Here is a 20326-nt window from a genome sequence, read left to right as displayed (position 1 = left end):
CAACAAAATTATGAGATGTTCAAAGAAACAGTGTGACCCTACTTATGAAAAAAAAAGATAGAAATTTGTCTGAATTTTTCCAAATGTTGAAAATAGTAGGCCAAGTTTTTGAATTAGCTATTATAAATATGTTAAAAATAAAATAAAGTTTATTAAAAGAATTAAAGTATATATGAAGATAATGACTCAGTGAATAGATTATATACAAGGGCAAAAATATTTAAAAAGCAGTGGGAATTGTGAAAGTGTTAGTACAATAACTGAAACATGAAAAGTTCACTAGAAGGGCTCAATAGCAGATTGATGAAAAAAGAGAAGGAAAAGAAAACCAGTGGACATGAACACAGAGCAATAGAAATTTTCTTATCTGAGCACACAAAAATACTGAAGATAAATGAACAGACTGTGGGACTTTGGTGACAATATTCAGTTCAGTTCAGTTCAGTTCAGTCGTTCAGTCATGTCCGACTCTTCGCGACCCCATGAATTACAGCACGCCAGGCCTCCCTGTCCATCACCAACTCCTGGAATTCACTCAGACTCACGTCCATTGAGTCAGTGATGCCATCCAGCCATCTCATCCTCTGTCATCCCCTTCTCCTCCTGCCCCCAATCCCTCCCAGCATCAGAGTCTTTTCCAATGAGTCAGCTCTTCGCATGAGGTGGCCAAAGTACTGGAGTTTCAGCTTTAGCATCATTCCTTCCAAAGAAATCCCAGGGCTGATCTCCTTCAGAATGGACTGGTTGGATCTCCTTGCGGTCCCAGGGACTCTCAAGAGTCTTCTCCAACACCACAGTTCAAAAGCATCAATTCTTCATTGCTCAGCTTTCTTCAGAGTCCAACTCTCATATATACCAAAATACAGATAATGAGAGTCCTAGAATGAGAAAGGGGGGTTGAGATACAGTGGTTTGAAACTCTCAAAACGATGAAAAATACTAATTGAAACTCCTGGAAATCAAGAAGTAATCAAATAAGATAAGTATTAAGTGAATCACACTGAGACATGCCATATGTCACACTGCTCAAAGATGAAATCACCATCTTGAAAGTAGCAAGGGAGAAACAACTCATACAGTGGTATGACTGAACTGAAAATGGGCAACTTCTAATCAGAAACAGTGAAGGTGATAAGAAGGTGGAGTAATTTATTCAAAGTACTGCAAGAAAAAAAAAAACTGTCAACAAGAATAATTTATTGGGCAATATTATCCTTAGTAATAAATGTGAGTAAAGATCTTTTCAGACAAAGACTGAAAGATTTCCTATACAATTTCTTGCCATGCAAAGCGTGCTATAAGAAGTCTTTCAAGATGAGAGAAAGTGACACCAGTGAATAACTCAGATTTACAGGAAGTAGTTAAGATTTCCAGAAATGGTAAATATGTAAGGAAATATAAAAAGATTCTGTGAGTCCAGTTTTCCTGTTTTATCTGTTAATTATTTTTAAATACACAGTATGATATCAAGTAGTCATTATAATGGGCTTCCCTGGTGGCTCAGTCGGTAAAGCGTCTGCCTGCAATGCAGGAGACCCAGGTTCAATTCCTGGGCCAGGAAGATCCCCTGGAGAAGGAAATGGCAATTCACTTCAGTACTCTTGCCTGGAGAATCCCATGTACAGAGGAGCCTGGTGGGCTACAGTCCATGGGGTTACAAAGAGTTGGACGTGACTGAGTGACTAACAGTTTCATAGAGGAAAACTGGTAAATATCTTTGTGACTTTGGATTAGGCAAAGTGAGTTTTCTTGCCCTTTAAAAGACAGAAGTAAGAAAATTTTCAAAAAGATAAAATCGGAAAAATATTTGCAAATTCTCTTGATGAAAGTGAAAGTGGAGAGTGAAAAAGTTGGCTTAAAGCTCAACATTCAGAAAACGAAGATCATGGCATCCGGTCCCATCACTTCATGGGAAATAGATGGGAAAACAGTGGAAACAGTGTCAGCCTTTATTTTTTGGGCTCCAAAATCACTACAGATGGTGACTGCAGCCATGAAATTAAAAGACGCTTACTCCTTGGAAGGAAAGTTATGACCAACCTAGATAGCATATTCAAAAGCAGAGACATTACTTTGCCAACAAAGGTCCGTCTAGTCAAGGCTATGGTTTTTTCTGTGGTCATGTATGGATGTGAGAGTTGGACTGTGAAGAAGGCTGAGCGCCGAAGAATTGATGCTTTTGAACTGTGGTGTTGGAGAAGACTCTTGAGAGTCCCTAGGACTGCAAGGAGATCCAACCAGTCCATTCTGAAGGAGATCAGCCCTGGGATTTCTTTGGAAGGAATGATGCTAAAGCTGAAACTCCAGTACTTTGGCTACCTCATGGGAAGAGCTGACTCATTGGAAAAGACTGATGCTGGGAGGGATTGGGGGCGGGAGGAGAAGGGGACGACAGAGGATGAGATGGCTGGATGGCATCACTGACTCGATGGACGTGAGTCTCAGTGAACTCCGGGAGTTGGTGATGGACAGGGAGGCCTGGTGTGCTGCGATTCATGGGGTCGCAAAGAGTCAGACACGACTGAGTGACTGATCTGATCTGATCTGATGTCTGATAAATGACTTGTATCCATATTATGTAAATAAGTATCATCCAAGAATAATAAAACAACTTGATTAATAAAATGGACAAATGAATATATATTTCACCAAAAACTTTTATTTACTTTTTTAAGGTACAGAATAAATTATATTTGATTTAATGCTTTTAGTATCAAACATTAATTTGTTCAAGGTATATGAGCCTACAGGTTGAAAAAAGTCACTTTGATTCTCAACTACTCCTCCCCATTGTAGGCCCTCCAATGACAGAGATGTCCAGGAAATTGTAATTTTGAGAAAATTATTCTGGGTTGTTTCAGCGTTGCATATGATATAGACTTAAAAATTTTTTTCAAATAGTTTTTAAAACAAACAAATAAGTACATGAAGAGCATAGCATTCTTAATCAATAGGAAAGTAAATTACAATAATAAACTGCTGCATCATTTCAGTTCAGTCACTCAGTCATGTCTGACTCTTTGCGATGCCCCGTACTGCAGCACACCAGGCCTCCCTGTCCATCACCAACTTCCGGAGTTTACTCAAACTCATGTCCATTAAGTTGTTGATGCCATCCAACCATCTCATCCTCTGTCGTCCCCTTCTCCTCCTGCCTTCAATCTTTCCTAGCATCAGGGTATTTTCAGATGAGTCATTTCTTTGCATCAGGTGGCCAAATTATTGGAGTTTCAGCTTCAACATCAATCCTTCTAATGAATATTCAGGACTGATTTCCTTTAAGATGGACTGGTTGGATCTCCTTGCAGTCCAAGGGGCTGTCAAGAGTCTTCTCCAACACCACAGTTCAAAAGCATCAATTCTTTGGTGCTCAGCTTGTAGTCCAACTCTCACATCCATACATGACTACTGGAAAAACCATAGCTTTTTGGACCTTTGTTGGCAAAGTAATGTCTCTGCTTTTGAATATGCTATCTAGGTTGGTCATAACTTTTCTTCCAAGGAGTAAGCGTCTTTTAATTTCATGTCTGCAATCACCATTTGCAGTGGTTTTGGAGCCCCCCCCAAATAAAGTTGGTCACTATTTCCACTGTTTCCCCATCTATTTGCCATGAAGTGATGGGACCCGATGCCATGATCTTAGTTTTCTGAATGTGAGCTTAAGCCAACATTTTCACTCTCCTCTTTCATTTTCATCAATAGGCTTTTTAGTTCTTCTTTGCTTTCTGCCGTAAGGGTGCTGTCATCTGCATATCAGAGGTTATTGATATTTCTCCCAGCAATCTTGATTCCAGCTTGTGCTTCTTCCAGCCCAGCGTTTCTCATGATGTACTCTGCATATAAGTTAAATAAACAGGGTGACAGTATACAGCCTTGACATACTGCTTTTCCTATTGGAACCAGTCTGTTGTTCCATGTCCAGTTCTAACTTGCTTTCTGACCTGCATACAGATTTCTCAAGAGACAGGTCAGGTAGTCTGGTATTCCCATCTCTTTTATAATTTTCCACAGTTTGTGGTGATTCACACAGTCAAAGGCTTTGGCATAGTCAGTAAAGCAGAAATGGATGTTTTTCTGAGACTCTCTTGCTTTTTCCATGATCCAGCAGTTGTTGGCAATTTGATCTCTGGTTCCTCTGCCTTTTCTAAAACCGGCTTGAACATCTGGAAGTTCACGATTCACAAATTGTTGAAGCCTGGCTTGGAGAATTTTGATCATTACTTTACTAGCTTGTGAGATGAGTGCAATTGTGCAGTAGTTTGAGCATTCTTTGGCATTGCCTTTCTTTGGGATTGGAATAAAAACTGAGCTTTTCCAGTCCTGTGACCACTGCTGAGTTTTCCAAATTTGGTGGCATATTGAGTGCAGCACTGTCTCAGCATCATCTTTTAGGAAATGAAATAGCTCAACTGGAATGCCATCACCTCCACTAGCTTTATTTGTAGTGATGCTTACTGAAGTATACTGCTGCATACCCAGTAGGAAATCTATGATCAAAAGCCAGGTAATACTAAGTGACGGAGAGAATGTGCAAAACATGAAACCCACATTAATTTCTGATGGGTTATGTGGAACAACCACTTTGAATAAGTTAGGCAATTTCTTAAAAATTTAATTCATCCAAGAGAAATGAAAAGTTATGTGGGTGTAACTACTTGTATCTCTATTCAGTAACATTTAAAAATTTTAATGGAGGCTTATGATTTGTTACTTCTTACTCAAAAGAGAATAATGTACATCAGTGTCACAATGTAGCAGAAGTAGTATCACCTGGAACTTGGAAATGCAAATTATCAAGCATTACCCCAGACCTCCTGAATCAGAAACTTTGGGCAGGGGCGGCAGCAATCTATTTTAGTAAGCCTTCACTTTGATTCTATTGTATGCTCAAATTTCAGAGCCACATACCTTCGTATTCCTATAGTAGTGTGGTTCTCTTTCTCTGGGAGAAAATAAATACACAGCTCCTAAGTCTCCACAAGCCAAATGTTGTTTTTATTTATTTTTTTAAGGTTGAATAGGCAAATTCTTTTAACATAAGTATTATATACAAAAGCATAAATTCATGTTTCTCTTGGGAAAAAAACCACAAGATGAGGCAATAGTCCTCTGGTCTTCCCTCCATGACAGTATTGAGCTGGAACAGATCCTGCGTAGCCTTTGAGACATAGAGGGCTCTTCGTGTGTCTTCATCCCACAGAGCTTCCTTCACACATCTTCATTATTTGCATGACCCTTTGGGGTCTAATTTCCTTACCTTTAATTTTCAATTAAATCCCAAACTGCTGCTAAGTCACTTCAGTCGTGTTCGACTCTGTGCGACCCCATAGACGGCAGCCCACCAGGCTCCCCCGTCCCTGGGATTCTCCTGGGAAGAACACTGGAGTGGGTTGCCATTTCCTTCTCCAATGCATGAAAGTGAAAAGTGAAAGAGAAGTCGCTCAGTCGTGTCCGACTCTCAGCGACCCCATGGACTGCAGCCCACCAGGCTCCTCTGTCCGTGGGATTTTCCAGGCAAGAATGCTGGAGTGAATCCCAAACTACTTCAGTACAAATTACAGATTTTGGAAACTACGTTGAATTATTCAAGCATGCAAGAAAATATTTTTAATATAGTATTGTTTTAACAATTCTGGGAGATAGTATGTAGAGTTTGGTTTCGTAGCCATATTTTCAGTTAGTTCAATGACTTTGTTCACATTGTGTACTTACTTGGAGGGTTTACTTTTTTTTTTAAGTCCCAGGAATCTCAGTCATAGTTTATTTATTCCTAGAGTGGATAGATTTGCTTGTGTTGGTAACAGTTTTTGTCTTTTAAAATAATAGAACTTCTGTGATAGCAATTTTGAATGAGAAATCTTCTTACATTTCTGTAATAACCATACTATTTATTTATAACCTATATAGCTTTAATAAAAAAAAGATAAGGTGTTTATTTAGAAAATTTAATGATGAAGTTCTTATTTCTAGGTGAAAAGGTAGAAGGTTGAGGTGGTGGCCAGATTGTAGCAAACTGTGTGAATATTTTGTTATTAAACCCTTGAAATGTGAAATGTTTTGATTTTTCCCTCTCCCTGATTCATACTTTTTTTGACTAGATGCCTAAGTCTTTTTGAAAACAGTAATATTCAACTTAATAGATTAATGAAAAGATAGTTTAATAAATTTAAATTATTGAACATGTTAGGTTGTTTGAATCAGTTTCTGATTTATTCATAATAGTGGAAGGAGGAGTGTTTGATTTGCCTGTCAGGAACAACTACGAGATAATCCATCTCAGAGCAAACAACTCCTTTCCGTATTTTGAGACCTTGAATACTGCCACTGCTGATTTCATTATTTTCCTGGCAAATAGTCACAGAATCGGCTATAATCAATTTTCTCAAAGATTTGGAATAATTTTCCTCAAATTAGTAATGAAATAGAAACAAGTGAAACTATACTTATAATGAGTGTCCCCATTTTTTATTTTTGCTGATTTTAATATTTATTAACTGACTTTCTGATTCTCTAAAGATGAGAGTTGTTAGTTAAAAATTTATGTTGTTGAAGGAATATCTCAGCTCTGAGAGGGGGATCTCAAAGTTGCTAACTCTTCGTCTACTAATCTTTTAAATTGGGAATTTAATAGCACCTTTCTTGTAAAGTTGTAGTAAAAATTAATTCAGAATATTCATTTTAATTATTATACTTGATACAAGGTAAAATTAAAAATAGATTAATTTGATACAAAATAATAGTTCAATATCTGTTGATATCTGTGTGCTTATTAGCATGTTTTGCTCATAACATATTTAATCACTTGCTTGTTTTATAATTAGATTACCAATCCATAGTATATTTCATATTCAGATATTTAAATAAAGAATTATTTGCAATTATAAGCAACTCTGTGGCATATAAGTAATAGTATTCAACTAATAAATTGATACTTATACAGTTCTACTTGAGTATAACTTCTAAGAAAGTCAAGTTAATGTCCTATTTTAAAAGTTATTTTGAGGTAAGAATATGACCCTCATATATTTTCATTTGTCAGTTCTAAACTAAAATTTTTTAAAACAAGTTACTTTTGTAGTGGGTGATGTACCTGCATGATTTGAAAAGAAGATCAAAGTTTTGTTTATTATTTACATCATAATTTAGAAAGATGTTCCAAAAAGTATTTCATTAGCTAGAACTATAAACACCTTGTGATTTAAATAGTATCCAAAATATAATCAGTTTTCAAGTTAATTAGTAGGGTTTTCATTGGCATTTTTATACAGTTAACATTTATCATTTATCTCCTGGGTTTAAAGATTTTAATTTGCCTTGCAAAGAAATGGAACTTTAAAATGAGAATCAGATTACTTTTTGGTAATTAACTGCCTAGAAATGTTGGTAACCCAAAAGCAGAACCAGCAAATTTAGGCACAAAATAGCAGGTAGAACATTTTAACCAGTAGTAATCAGTGGAACATAGTAACTACATAGAGGAGTTGTATATTTAGAAAATCATCCATATGTTCACAATTTTAATTTCATTCTAACACTCTTTCATTAAATGAGACATTATCCTAGGTCCTAGGGAATAAGCAAAGCTGAACAACATATAGTTCTTCCCATAAGAACATTTACAGCCTAGTAAAAGAATGTATTTCACTATAAAAATTTGGCAACACTCATGATAAAAAATTGACCTTCAGCTATAGTGTTTAAAATCTAGTAGGCATGTTGAAAAAATCTTGTTTTAGTAAAACCTTTTTGTTGGTATAATAGGAAAATGTAGGTAATAATTATTTAAGTCTTAATTGCTTCCAGAATTAGAGTGAGTCTGTCTCTTAAAATTTAAATGAATAAACTCTCAAAAAACTTCCCCTCATTATGGTCACAGAGCTAATTCATTTTATTTATTTTTTTAGTGAGAAACTAAAAGTTACACAATTTTGCATGTAATAAAAGCAGAATAAGCATTTGACATAGATACAGTTTTTCTAAATGGACAGAAGCATCTACTATGTTCCATAGACATTAATTTTCTTTTTTTACTTTTATTCTTAATTATATGTAATACCCCCAAATGTGGTCAAACCTACTTAATACATAGAAGATAGAATAATAAAGTATGGATTCTGTCTTAATCACTCTCTTCTATTAAATATTAAACGTCTGTTATTAATAGCGCTTTTATAATGGATGTCATTTTCTACCTTGGATGAAAATCTCATCTCCTTTCATGTATTCATTGCAGAAGTTATATAATCTTTTCAATTTGGAATCTTGTACCAGAGGAATTTTCTGTTGACCACATACCATATTTTCTTTATAACTGCCCCAGTTCTTAACATGTAACAAATGCTTACCAGTTGTTTGGTGAATGCATAAATGACCTCATGATTAAATGAAAGAAAGAATAAAAAAGAAAAGAAATCAATTGTCACAAAGAAAAAATCTCTTTCTTTAGTTCAGGTAAACTGTTTTCAGGTTTTGGTGTGTAAACTTCTACTGCCAGGTAGTTTCAATTTGTCATCTTTTGAAACCTCTGTAATGGTGAACTGTTCAATAATTGAGTACTATGGTATATTAATGGACCGGGACTCTCAACTATATTTAGTAGGAAAAATGGATGACCCAGTAAGTGTTTACAGGTTGTATACCTTAATTATAATTTGAGAGATATGTATGATACTCTTTATTTTTGGCAACGACTATTAATCCATTCTCTAAAATCTGAGCTATCTATAGGAACATTTTAAGACAAATTAAAGATACAGTTCTCCGGATGACATTTTAGAAGATTCAAGCTATCTAAGGGCATAATACCATCACATATGCAGGTACACTTCAAGAGAAAATCTATTTCTTAACATTTTACTATCTTTCAAAAAAAACAAAGGTATGACTGAAAAAACTTTTCTGTTTGAGTAGTTGTTAAATATATATCCCTTATATAGATCCTCTTTGGTAATCAAATGAAGCCAAATAATTCCGTCTTGTAGGAAAATAAGCATTATAGTAGACTTCTCATATACCAGTTTCTGTGACTGTATTTAATGCTGTACAAATGTGAATATGTTGTATTGGGGGTATGTATTCATCATTTGGTAAATAAGATACCTATAGATGATGGACGCAAATTGACTGGAATCAAGGTTAAAATTTAATACCAGGTCAAAATCATTGCAGACGGTGACTGCAGCCATGAAATTAAAAGATGCTTGCTCCTTGGAAGAAAAGCTATGACAAACCTCAACAGCACATTAAAAAGCAGAGACCTTACTTTGCCAACAAAGGTCCATATAGTCAGAGCTATGGTTTTTCTAGTAGTTATGTGTGGATGTGAGAGTTGGACTATATAGAAGGCTGAGCACCAAAGAATTGATGCTTTTGAATTGTGGTGTTGGAGAAGACTCTTGAGAGTCCCTTGGACTGCAAGGAGATCAAGCCAGTCAATCCTAAAGGAAATCAGTCCTGAATATTCATTGGAAGGACTGATCCTGAAGCTGAAGGTCTAATACTTTGGCCACCTGATGCAAAGAGCTGACTCATTGGAAAAGACCCTGATCCTAGGAAAGTTGAAGGCTAGAGGAGAAGGGGACAACAGAGGATGAGATGGTTGGATGGTATCACCAACTTGGTGGACATGAGTTTGTGCAAGCTCCCAGAGATGGTGAAGGACAGGGAGTCCTGGCATGCTGCAGTCCATGGGGTCACAAGAAGTCGGACACAGCTGAGCCACTGAACAACAAGAAGGTTAGGTTAAAACATTTAACCTTCTTGGTTAAATAATTAGACAGCTGAGCTGTCTAATTATAGAAAAGACTAAATGTCTGTGTATACTATATGCAATGAAACTTAAGAAAATTATGGAAATATAACATAGTTTAATCAACCATTTAGAAAGGACAACTTGTTTTCTCCATTCCTGATTGAAATCATATATAATAGTAGACATTTCATAAAAGGTCACTTAAAAATTGAATATAATATTCCTATTCACATCTTAAACTGTAAACGTTATGTAGATGAACTAATTCAACTCTGTAAGATGGAAGGATAATGGGATAATAACAATAGCATTGGATTTGGGCTCAAGAAACCTGAGTTAAATATATGACTCACTCAGTCACTTTAAATATATTAATTAGGTTATCTAGGTCCTAAATTAATTTTATAAGTATTTTCAGCCTCAAGGAGTTCAGTATCAACTTATCTAATATATGTTATCTCTAAAACTGATTTAGTAGGAATTATGCTTAGTATGGATGTCCCTGGTAGCTCAGATGGTAAAGAATCTGCATGCAATGCAGGAGATCTAGGTTCAATCCTTCAGTTGGGATAATTCCCATATAGCTCATAAGTAAGAAGGGATTCTGGGAGTCTTTCCCAATAGGTCCACAGGGCCTTTGCTGCAATAATTGCACATTATCTGTCCCCCAAATCAAAATCTCCTGTTGTTTCTTCCCTAAGAAAATGTTTTCCTTCGAATAGGCATCTTCAGGAGGTAAAATAGCTTAACCTAAGTAGCAGTAATTTAAGAAATTTTAGGCAGCCTGTCAAGACAGTAGGGAAGGCATTCTTTAAGTCGATGATCCCTTTAAAGATCCTCAAATCATATACTGTCCATTTCAGGTGCTCACAGATCCAATCCTGATAATATTTTACTAGTTTTTACAATACATTTTTGAGCACTTCTCCAGTTGTCCAGCGGCTCAGACTCTGTGCTGTCAATGCGGGGGCCCCAGGTTCCATATCTGATCAGGGATCTAAATCCCACATGCTGCAACTAAGAATTCACATGTTGCAAATAATGGTCCAACACACTGCAACAAAGATGGAATGTCCTGCATGCCACAACTAAGACCTGGCACAGGCAAATGAATAAATAAATATTCTTTAAAAATAATAAAATGAAGAATACATTTTTTGATCACACAGATAGAAGGGTGAAAGATGGATATTAACAAAGCCACAGTTTGAAGCCTGCTGTGTAATCGTTGGTCCTAATGTATAGTTTATTAACATTTGTCTCCTGATTTTATTGTACAGTATATATGAATAAAGCCAAGATACACCTTTTCCATTGTTTATAACTGATTTAGTTAGAAACAGTTTTTAAAGAGTCCCGCCCAGTTGTCTCTTGGAGAGTCACATGGTTGATAGAAGACTGTCATCAGCATTTGTAGCAGTATTGCCTTGTAGCTATTATCCTCAGCAACCAAAGGTGGCTTTAAAAATGTTTTATAATGTGAATCCATCAGTGCTAGATGACTGTTGACAAATCTGTGTATCTGTGAGCATGCACTATAAGCTTAGGATGGACAAGTGTTTGGACTTTCATGTCTGGGAATTGTGCCATCAGTACACACAGTTAAGTCACATGTTTTGTTGGTTTTTTTTTTTTTGGCCCCCCCCCACCATGCCATCTGTGTGTTTGGCATTATGCCCACTTGCAAGTTGGTCAGACCTGTGCCAACATAATGGAATGTAGATGGATGGTACATAGAATGCTGCAAAATATAACATTTTAAAGGAGAAAACCTGCTTCAGGGGGCACCACGTTGGTTCAACATATGGCCTTCCATGGATACCTGAGGAGAAAGGGTGAACAGAGACAAGAAATCCACAGATACTCCCAAATGGCAACAAAAGTAAGAATGCTGTGACAATGTCTATACAAGTACAAAATGAAAACATTGTCATACACCTTATGGCTTGACATATTTAAAATTAAGTCATATGTGGAGCCTCCATGAAAATGTTGATTAGTAATAGACCACTAAGATTTTTATAGGCACATTTACTTTTTCAGGAGCATATCCAATAATATGCTCAGAGAGTTAAGTGTTTTGTTAAAATCACAGTATTCCTTGGAAAAAATAATCAGAGCTTAAATGATACTTTTGAATTTTGAGGGTCAAAGAATAAGATGCTAGGTTTTAGAATTTTCATGGAAAGCACTGGTTGATCTTAATTTTTTATGTCAGTGAGTGAGACTTTTAATATTATATAGTTGTTTGGATTAAGCATATGTGCTAGGTTATGTTTGGATGATCAGGTTAATGATATGAGCTTGAGCAAACTCCGGGCGACAGTGAGGACAGGGAAGTCTGACGTGCTACAGTCCATGGAGTCGCAGAGTCGGACTTGACTGAGCAACTGAACAAGAACAAATGCTAGCTGATGCTGCAACAACAAACAAGCCTTTAAATCTCGATGCTTTAACCCAGTAGACATTATATGTTGTCCATGGGTTAGGCAGTTGTCTTCTTAATACCCCAGGCTCTTGCAGCTACTACCTCTGCCATGTTGTAAGTCCATTGTCACCTTGGTATCATCCAGCCTACAGATGGAGTGGGGAATAGGGCAAAAAGAAGGAGCCCTGGACAGGTAACTACACCTGGACACAAGTGTAGCTACTACTCCTACTTCCTCCATTGAAAATCTACTGGCCGGAACTAGTCAGTGGTTAACCTACTAGGAAATACAGAGGAAAAGAGAGTATCAGGGAGTGTCAGCAGCCACTGCTACAGAAGAAGATGTCAGCAGTAAATATTTTTTTGTGTGGAAGATCCAAGGGTGTCCTGATGTTCCTACCCATTCACCTGCCAACAGAATCTTGAATTTTCATATACCCTGGGGATCCCAGGTGTCATCTCCTCACAGGTCTATTCATGGCTTTCTGATTCTGTGTTTCCAGTGCCTTGCACAGTCTGTAGCATGTTTTTGTTTTATGAATGAATGAAAACTGAACTCCTATTGTACTACTCAGCTCAAAAGAGATTAAATGATTCTTATAAATTCCCAAAATAGCCAGATCTTCTGATTCCAGGTGAGGCTCTGCTCCAATACATAGGACACTTTATTTGCAGATTTTCTACTTTTTTTTGCGTAAATATTTTGAAGCTGGACAAGATCATTCTTCAATTTAAGAAATTTAAAAAATAATTAAGAAGACATTTTTGACTATAGGAGTTTGCCATTTTGCCTCCCCACAAATGTGTGTTGGGTGACGGTCTGGACTTGCCATAAGCATGCTCTGTGCAGTCAGGACAACATCCTTCCTGTGGGTTCATTTACAGTTATTAGTTTGTGGGAGGCCTGGAATTTTGTTCTTCCCTATTAAGAGGATTCTGCCAAAATCTTTCTTCTGAGTTACCAGGAAGTGTGGTTAGTCATGGCGGTAGTGCGTTGTGAGTTAGAGGATATACATTCAGTAATGCCATAAGTCCTGCCTTGTGGTCCTTACACTTGAAAATGCGATGCAGCCCTTACAGAAGAATCTGTGTGTAGCTAAAAGTGAAAGCATTTGAAGTCACGTTGCTGGCAGGGGAAGAAGGTTGCTCTGTCCTTAGAATCACCAGTGAAGAGACCTAGATATTAAACAAATGTGCTGCAGATCAGAGAGGGGATAGAGAATTTGCATGTGGACTTTGTAAAGAAGCAAATAAAATAAACTAGGGTTTTGAGCTTCGTTCACATGTGTACTGCCCCAGCACTTTGCTATCTCCGTACTCTAGTGACCGCATGGACTGTGGCCCGCCAGGCACCTTTGTCCAAGGGCTTCTCCAGGCAAGAATACTGGAGCGGGTTGCCATTTTCTCCTCCAGAGGATCGTTCCAACCCAGGAATCTCTTTAAGTTTCCTTCATTGGCAGGCTGGTTCTTTACCACTAGCGCCACCTGGGAAACCCATCTTCTTGAGGAACGTCAGTTAAAGATTTGTTTTCTGTTTCAAAAAGAGGAAGGGTCTAAAGAATATTTAATCAAAGCCTAAGGCAAATAATTATATGCATATATGTTTAGGAGGCAATTTTAAAGTGATTTTTGAAGGTATAATTTGAATAACATGGACTAAGCATTTTAGAATCTTTGCAAAGGCACTGAACTTGTGATAAGTAGAAGGTAGTCTACAAGATAATGGAGGATGCAGATGAGTGTGGGAAATAAGATTAGGCAGTCTTGAAACAAGATGAAACAAAAATTAAGAACGTGAAATAAATAGTTGACAAGTTCAGAAAGGGGATATTATTTCTGAGCTCTATGCCTTGACTACAGCAGGGGCTAAAAGAACAACATTAGAGAGCTTTGTTGTAATGTAAAATCTTATTTTCTGCTTCTGATCCTTAGAGTGTAACAGGTATTGAATGCAAATCCTTGTGAATTTGAGGATTTGAAAATATTTTAACACATTCAAGGGATGATTACCTATAGAAGTAACTAAGTTACATGACATACTTTACCTGGTTTGTTTGGTTGAAAGAAATTTCGTTTTCAGTGACACACAGACTTGTGCAGTTGGAGTCAAATTTTGGAGATTATCCACTAAAATGCCTGCAAAGAAGAGTCTCTAAATAAAAAGCCATTTCAGTTCAACTATGAAGTTTTTGTGAGAATCATGTCTTTATCTGTTTGGTTTAAAGACAAACAGTACTTATTGGTGATGATTTTGTTTTCATATATTGACAACTTCTTAGTGATGCATAGTCACTAGTCACTTTGGAGTATTTGTTCACTTTAAAAATAGTAATGGAAGAGTACTTAAAATTTTATAGTACATTAGTAATTACACATCTCAAATGGATGAATGGTACCCTGTGAATCACAAGGAGAAACCTATAGGGGAAAAAAGTCAACAAGTTCATTTCTAGATGCCTCTTAGCTACAACCTTCTAACCACTCTTCATTTGTCAATACTGAACTTTAATGAGTCCGGATAAGAAGCAAGTCAATGGATATCCATTTAGCTAGAGATAATCTGAACTCCAGCTGATTGTCCTAGCAGCTGTGTGACTTCATTACCATTAGAAAGGCATGCAGCCAAGCCAGCTGGTACCCAAACCAGCTACTCAGTACACAGAGCATATCCATTTGTTGGTTTACACATCAAAATTACACAGGCTCCATGAAAAGTTTGGAGTAGGAAATAGATTCTGCATAAAGCTTTAATTTAAAGGGTTTATCATTACTATGCCAAGTACAGCTAGTTTGTTTTGTTTTTGTTATAATATGGTATATTGTGGTGGTTTTCGGTTCTTCCATAAATGCAGCCTCCATGCAGAATTTGCATTGACGTACCAAACATAACTGCACATCATAATTTCCCAGTTAAGAAAACATTTTTTGGTTGTGTTTGTTTTAGTACTTAACAACAGTACATTTTCATTTTTTGTTTCAAGGCAGCTTTTATAGAAAACAGTTGCACAAAATTATTAATAGCTAGTTTAGCTGCCATCTGTCCCCTCCTTTCTATCCATAATTCTACTGCTTAGATCAGGCTTCTGGTGGCTCTTCATTGCACTTTTACAAAGGTTTTCTAACTGAACCCGTTTGCTAGTCTGTCACTTCTTTATGTTGCTGCTGCTGCTAAGTCGCTTCAGTCGTGTCCGACTCTGTGCGACCCCATAGACAGCAGCGCACTAGGCTCCTCTGTCCCTGGGGTTCTCCAGGCAAGAACACTGGAGTGGGTTGCCATTTCCTTCTCCAGTGCATGAAAATGAAAAGTGAAAATGAAATGGCTCAGTTGTGCCCAACTCTTAGCGACCTCATGGACTGCATGCAGGCCACCAGGCTCCTCCGTCCATGGGATTTTCCAGGCAAGAGTACTGGAGTGGGGTGCCGTTGCCTTCTCCTCTTTATGTTACTAGTAGACACTAGTAGACAATTGTCTTGACTTTTAACCTCATTGTATAGAGCACTGTTTACACTGTAGTTTCTGAACCAGAAACCTCTGGAATGCAGATTTTAAGCTCTTTTCCAGATACTCTGTACAAGTCTAGGAATTGATTTTATTTATACTAATCTTTGAAAAACGCTTCTGTAGTGAAAATTGTTTATTGTTTAGTTCCTAAGTCGTGTTCAACTCTTTTGCAACCCCATGGACAATGTAGCCCAACAGGTTCCTCTGTCCATGCGATTCTCCAGGCAAGAATACTGGAGTAGGTTGCCATTTCCTTCTCCAGGGATTCTTCCCAACCCAGGGATCAAACCCATGTCTCCTGCCTTGTCAGGCAAATTCTTTACCGCTGAGCTATCAGGGAGGCCCCACTTTGGGCAGAATACCAGTATGTAAAATATATTCCCAGTTTAATAAAATGATTAAACTTTTACCTAAATAAAAAGGAGTTGAATATAGATCATTAGTTCAAAGTATGTGAAAAATCAGTGTATGTAAGTAACCCTTGTAGTGTTATAGTAGAAAGAAAGAGGTTTGTCTCCTCCATAATGATAACACAGTAGATGAGGGTTGGTCAGTTCCTGGAGAAAATAGGCACAAATGCAGAATTTGTGCAAGAATGCAGACGTTTCTAAGGAAAGACTAGCAACGGCATACAGTCACTTACATTAAATCCTGCAGAAACGCAAAATCACAAGGGGAAAAGGACAAAAAGTTAATTGCTGAAGTGAAAGCAAATATTTGAAAGAAGGACAGAGCAAGACCTTTGAAATCTTAAGCTCTCTAGTGATGCTTTCATTGATTCAGTTTTTGTTGCTGTTGTTGTTGTTTTAAAATAAGAAAACTGATCCTTGAATGGAAGATTGGGGGATAATGTAGCCCACTATTGGAGACAATGTAGCTGAGGGTAGTAGAAAGTTCTTAAGTGAAGGAGAAAGGAAGTCTGAGAGTCAGAACACTAGGTAAGGTTTTTGAAAGCTGGTAGGAAATATAAGGGGCTTTGGATGATATGGACAAGCAGCAAGAGCAGTTTTGCAGTTGGGATGCACTGTGATAGGAGCAATGGTACAGATTTCACCATATTTTCAAGGACTAGGTATTGGCATTTTAACAGTGTTTATAAAACTCAAGACAGTCTAAATCCAACTTTGAATTAAGTCGTCAATCTAATGTCAGATCTTGTGATCTTTTTATTTCCATCAACTGCATTCAAGGCTCAACTTTTATAAATAACATTTTAGTGCCAGAAAAAAACAATTGCCAAAGGATTTCCGAATCATAAATGAATAGTGAAATGACAGGATAGGTGTGTTTGGCTTAGTTAAAAATTATTTTGTCATTGTGTAACACACTAATTCAAACTGTGAGGACTTAAAACTACCATTTTATCTTTCTCACAGTTTTGAAGGGCAGAGATTTGGAAAGTGATCAGTGGGTGATTTATCTCTAATTCATGGACATTATCTCTGGCAGCTGGGGCTGTGGGATCTAAATCCAAAATAGATTCTTCCCCGACGTATCTGGTCCGGTGGTGCTCTGCTTGACTTTCCTCTCTGCCTCGAGGATGGCAAGGCTCTTCTCTCTCTTACATCATGGAGGTCTCAGCTTAGTTGAGCTTCTTATATGGAGGCCCGGTGGGTCCCCCACAAAGCAAATATTTCAGAAACAGCGCTCCAAGAGACTAAAGAGGAAGCTGCAAGACCTGGAATATCACTTCCGCTCCATTCTGTCAGTCGGGCCCAGGTACATAAAGAGGGTAATACACTGTACATTTGACTGTACTACATTTCATGTGGGTATGATACAGGAATAGAAAACAACTGCTATTGAGACAAGCTATAACATTCACCCGTCCTCAAATTTATGGCCATATTACATGCAGAATATGCCATCTCCTTCAAAAGCCTCAGCCCAGTATGACATCAGCTCAAATTCCAGAAAGTCATTATTGAAATCAGGTGCAAGCAAAGACGAGGTTCCTGAGTGCACTTCCTCTGCTACAATACCTTGAGTATGATTTATCCTGAAATGAAGATCTATGAAGAGCTCTCTACCCTCTATACACACCCAACATACAATGACATGGGAAAAGAAGCCGTAGACACTCCCACTCAAAAGTTAGGAAATGCGAAGTATCAAGACATAGAGGTGACTGGTTCATAACAGTTCTGAAGTTCACCAGAGCACATCTTGTCAGTTTTGTGTTTAGCGTCTAGTTCAGCTTCCTGGAGATGATTTTCTGAACGCCTAGTCCTGCTATCTGAAACACTGTTTTGTTTCCAGAAAAATGTAGTCCGTATTTTCTGTTAAACTTTTACTCAGCTTGCTACCTTCGCATAGGACAATGGGGCTACAGCAACTTCTTTTCATTCTGTTCTGTCTCTGTTCCCATTGGTCCAACTGGAAGAATTTCTTGAAAAAACTTTTCATGCTGTCTACATGTCAAACGATAAATCCACCCCACAAGACAACAGACATACCCCTATATATCTTCCTGATAGACTTTTCTCTAACTTGGGTTTGCTAAGAGTCTCCTGTGGAAGAATTCTCTTAAGATTTTTAAATCTTAAGAGATTTAAGATTTAAATCTTATATCCTGCCCTCCTGCCCCCAATCCCTCCCAATCCCTATTAACTGAAAGTCTATAAAGCATACTGTTAAGAGTCTTAGAAGACCCATTAAGCAAGACCTTCAAATTGTTTGAGATCTTAACAAAGAACCGTAGTAGCAACTTTGTGATCTTAAGCCTGATTCCATGTGTTATTTGTAGTACCTGGGTTTTATCTTCCCTCTGAGGCCAATTCTTGAGAATATTTGATGAGAGGGATTGAGAATGAGAAACAAATTTTTCAAACCCATCAAATCCTGGCTCATTATTTTTTTCCTTTACATTTACTTTAAAACTTCCTTTGTTCTTTGGTTCATCTTTCCCTCCCTCTCTGTCTTGCATTTTATTACAGGCAACTAGAAGATGTGAACGGATTGTTTTTTACATTTTGCCTAGAAATTGTTGTGACCATATTCATGAATTTATTAGATACCATTCCTTTCTTCCATGTAAGAAGGAGGAGAAATGTTTCTCAGCATTTCACCACTATATAACAAAGGTCCTCTTTTCTCCAGTTCCCACTACCATTTTTGCACTGACTCAATGGACATAAGTTTGAGCAAACTTTGGGAGATGGTGAAGGACAGAGAAACCTGGCATGTTGCAGTCCATGGAGTCGCAAAGAGTTGGACATGACTTTGTGACTGAACAACAATTCAAATTTCACCAATAGATGCTCTGATATCCTTTGAGTTTCTGCACATCAGCCACTCCCCCAAACCAATACTTTCAGCAAAAATGCTTACAGTACCAGTAGATTGCTTATGTTTAGCTGTTAGGAAAGTTATGCTAGCAATAGAAAAATCAAGGAACTTTTCAATCATGTCCTTTTGTTACTCAGGCCCTAATTCTGGTACCAAACATATATCAAAATTCAAGTGAATTAATAGTAAAAATATGAGCAGTTTTTTAAAATGGTATTTATTTTATTGGAATCTAGTTGTATAAGGTTGTTTGGGTTCCTGTTTTACAACAATGTGAATCAGCTATAAGTATAAATAGCATCCCCTCCTTCGGTAGGCTCCCTCCCACCTTCCCCATCCCACTCCTCTAGGTCATCACAGAGCACCAGGCTTAGCTCCCTGCAGTATACAGCAGCTTCCCACTAGCAATCTGTTTTAAACATAGTACTGTATATATGTCAATGCCACTTTCTCAGATGGTTCCACCCTCTAAATCCTTTCTCTACGTCTACATCTCTATTCCTGCTGCTGCTGCTGCTAAGTTGCTTCAGTCGTGTCCAACTCTGTGCGACCCCATAGAGGGCAGCCCACCAGGCTCCCCCATCCCCGGGATTCTCCAGGCAAAAACACCGGAGTGGGTTGCCATTTCCTTCTCCTCTCTATTCCTGCCCTACCATAAAAAAAGAGTATCATAAAAGAGCATCATAAGTACCATCAGTACCGTCATCAGTACCATAAAAAAGAGCAATTTTTAAATGCAGAGAAAGGTAAGATAATTTTATTTGAAAGGTTGATCAATAAAACCATGAAAACCTTACGAACTTTTTATCCCAAAAGATGAAGTTTTAGATGACTTATAGTCTAGGTTGGTAAAGTTAAAAGGGCAAAGATGTTAATCAAACTAAAAATACAAGAAAATTAGCCATTGTTTGATTCTTGAAAGTTAACATTAATTTATACCAAATAAAACTCAGTTAAGAATATTATTTATAGACCATATAAAATTGGGAAACAAATATATAAAATATTCAGAAAAGCTATAACAGATTCGTGATAATAACATCACAAGGATAATTGTGCTTCAGCTTAATGTATTTTCTAATTTGGGGCTTGACCTGTGGAAGAAGAAATGTGTCCTCTTCTCATTGCCATGGCCAGAAAGAAAATACTAGAATAGCCGTGGGTCTGACCCATTTTGACAGTTCTTAGATCTTCTGTTTTCAGTATGTAGAAAAACATTAATTGTTCTATATTTTCTATTATTGCACTCAGCCATGCTTTGAGCAACTTCTACCACTCTTCAGAAAGTATTTGATTTATTTGCTACTTGGCATTAAAGTTAGATTATGTAGTATAAGGGCATATGCTAGGACTCAAG

At 37.3% G+C, this 20326-nt stretch overlaps 1 protein-coding gene and 1 non-coding gene across 2 annotated transcripts in view; both read left to right on the top strand.

Annotated features, from left to right (window-relative positions):
* DGKB (diacylglycerol kinase, beta 90kDa) overlaps positions 1-20326 on the top strand; it is an 873198-nt gene that overhangs the window by 445089 nt on the left and 407783 nt on the right. The window lies entirely within an intron of this gene.
* Positions 1490-1562, top strand: TRNAC-GCA. The gene has a single exon. It is a non-coding gene; the product is annotated as a tRNA-Cys (tRNA).

This window comes from Bison bison, unplaced genomic scaffold (assembly GCF_000754665.1).
Source record: "Bison bison bison isolate TAMUID 2011002044 unplaced genomic scaffold, Bison_UMD1.0 scf7180017864479, whole genome shotgun sequence".
Taxonomy (NCBI): domain Eukaryota; kingdom Metazoa; phylum Chordata; class Mammalia; order Artiodactyla; family Bovidae; genus Bison; species Bison bison.
The sequence above is the reverse complement of the archived record's forward strand: the minus strand, read 5'-3'. Positions and strand labels throughout refer to the sequence as shown.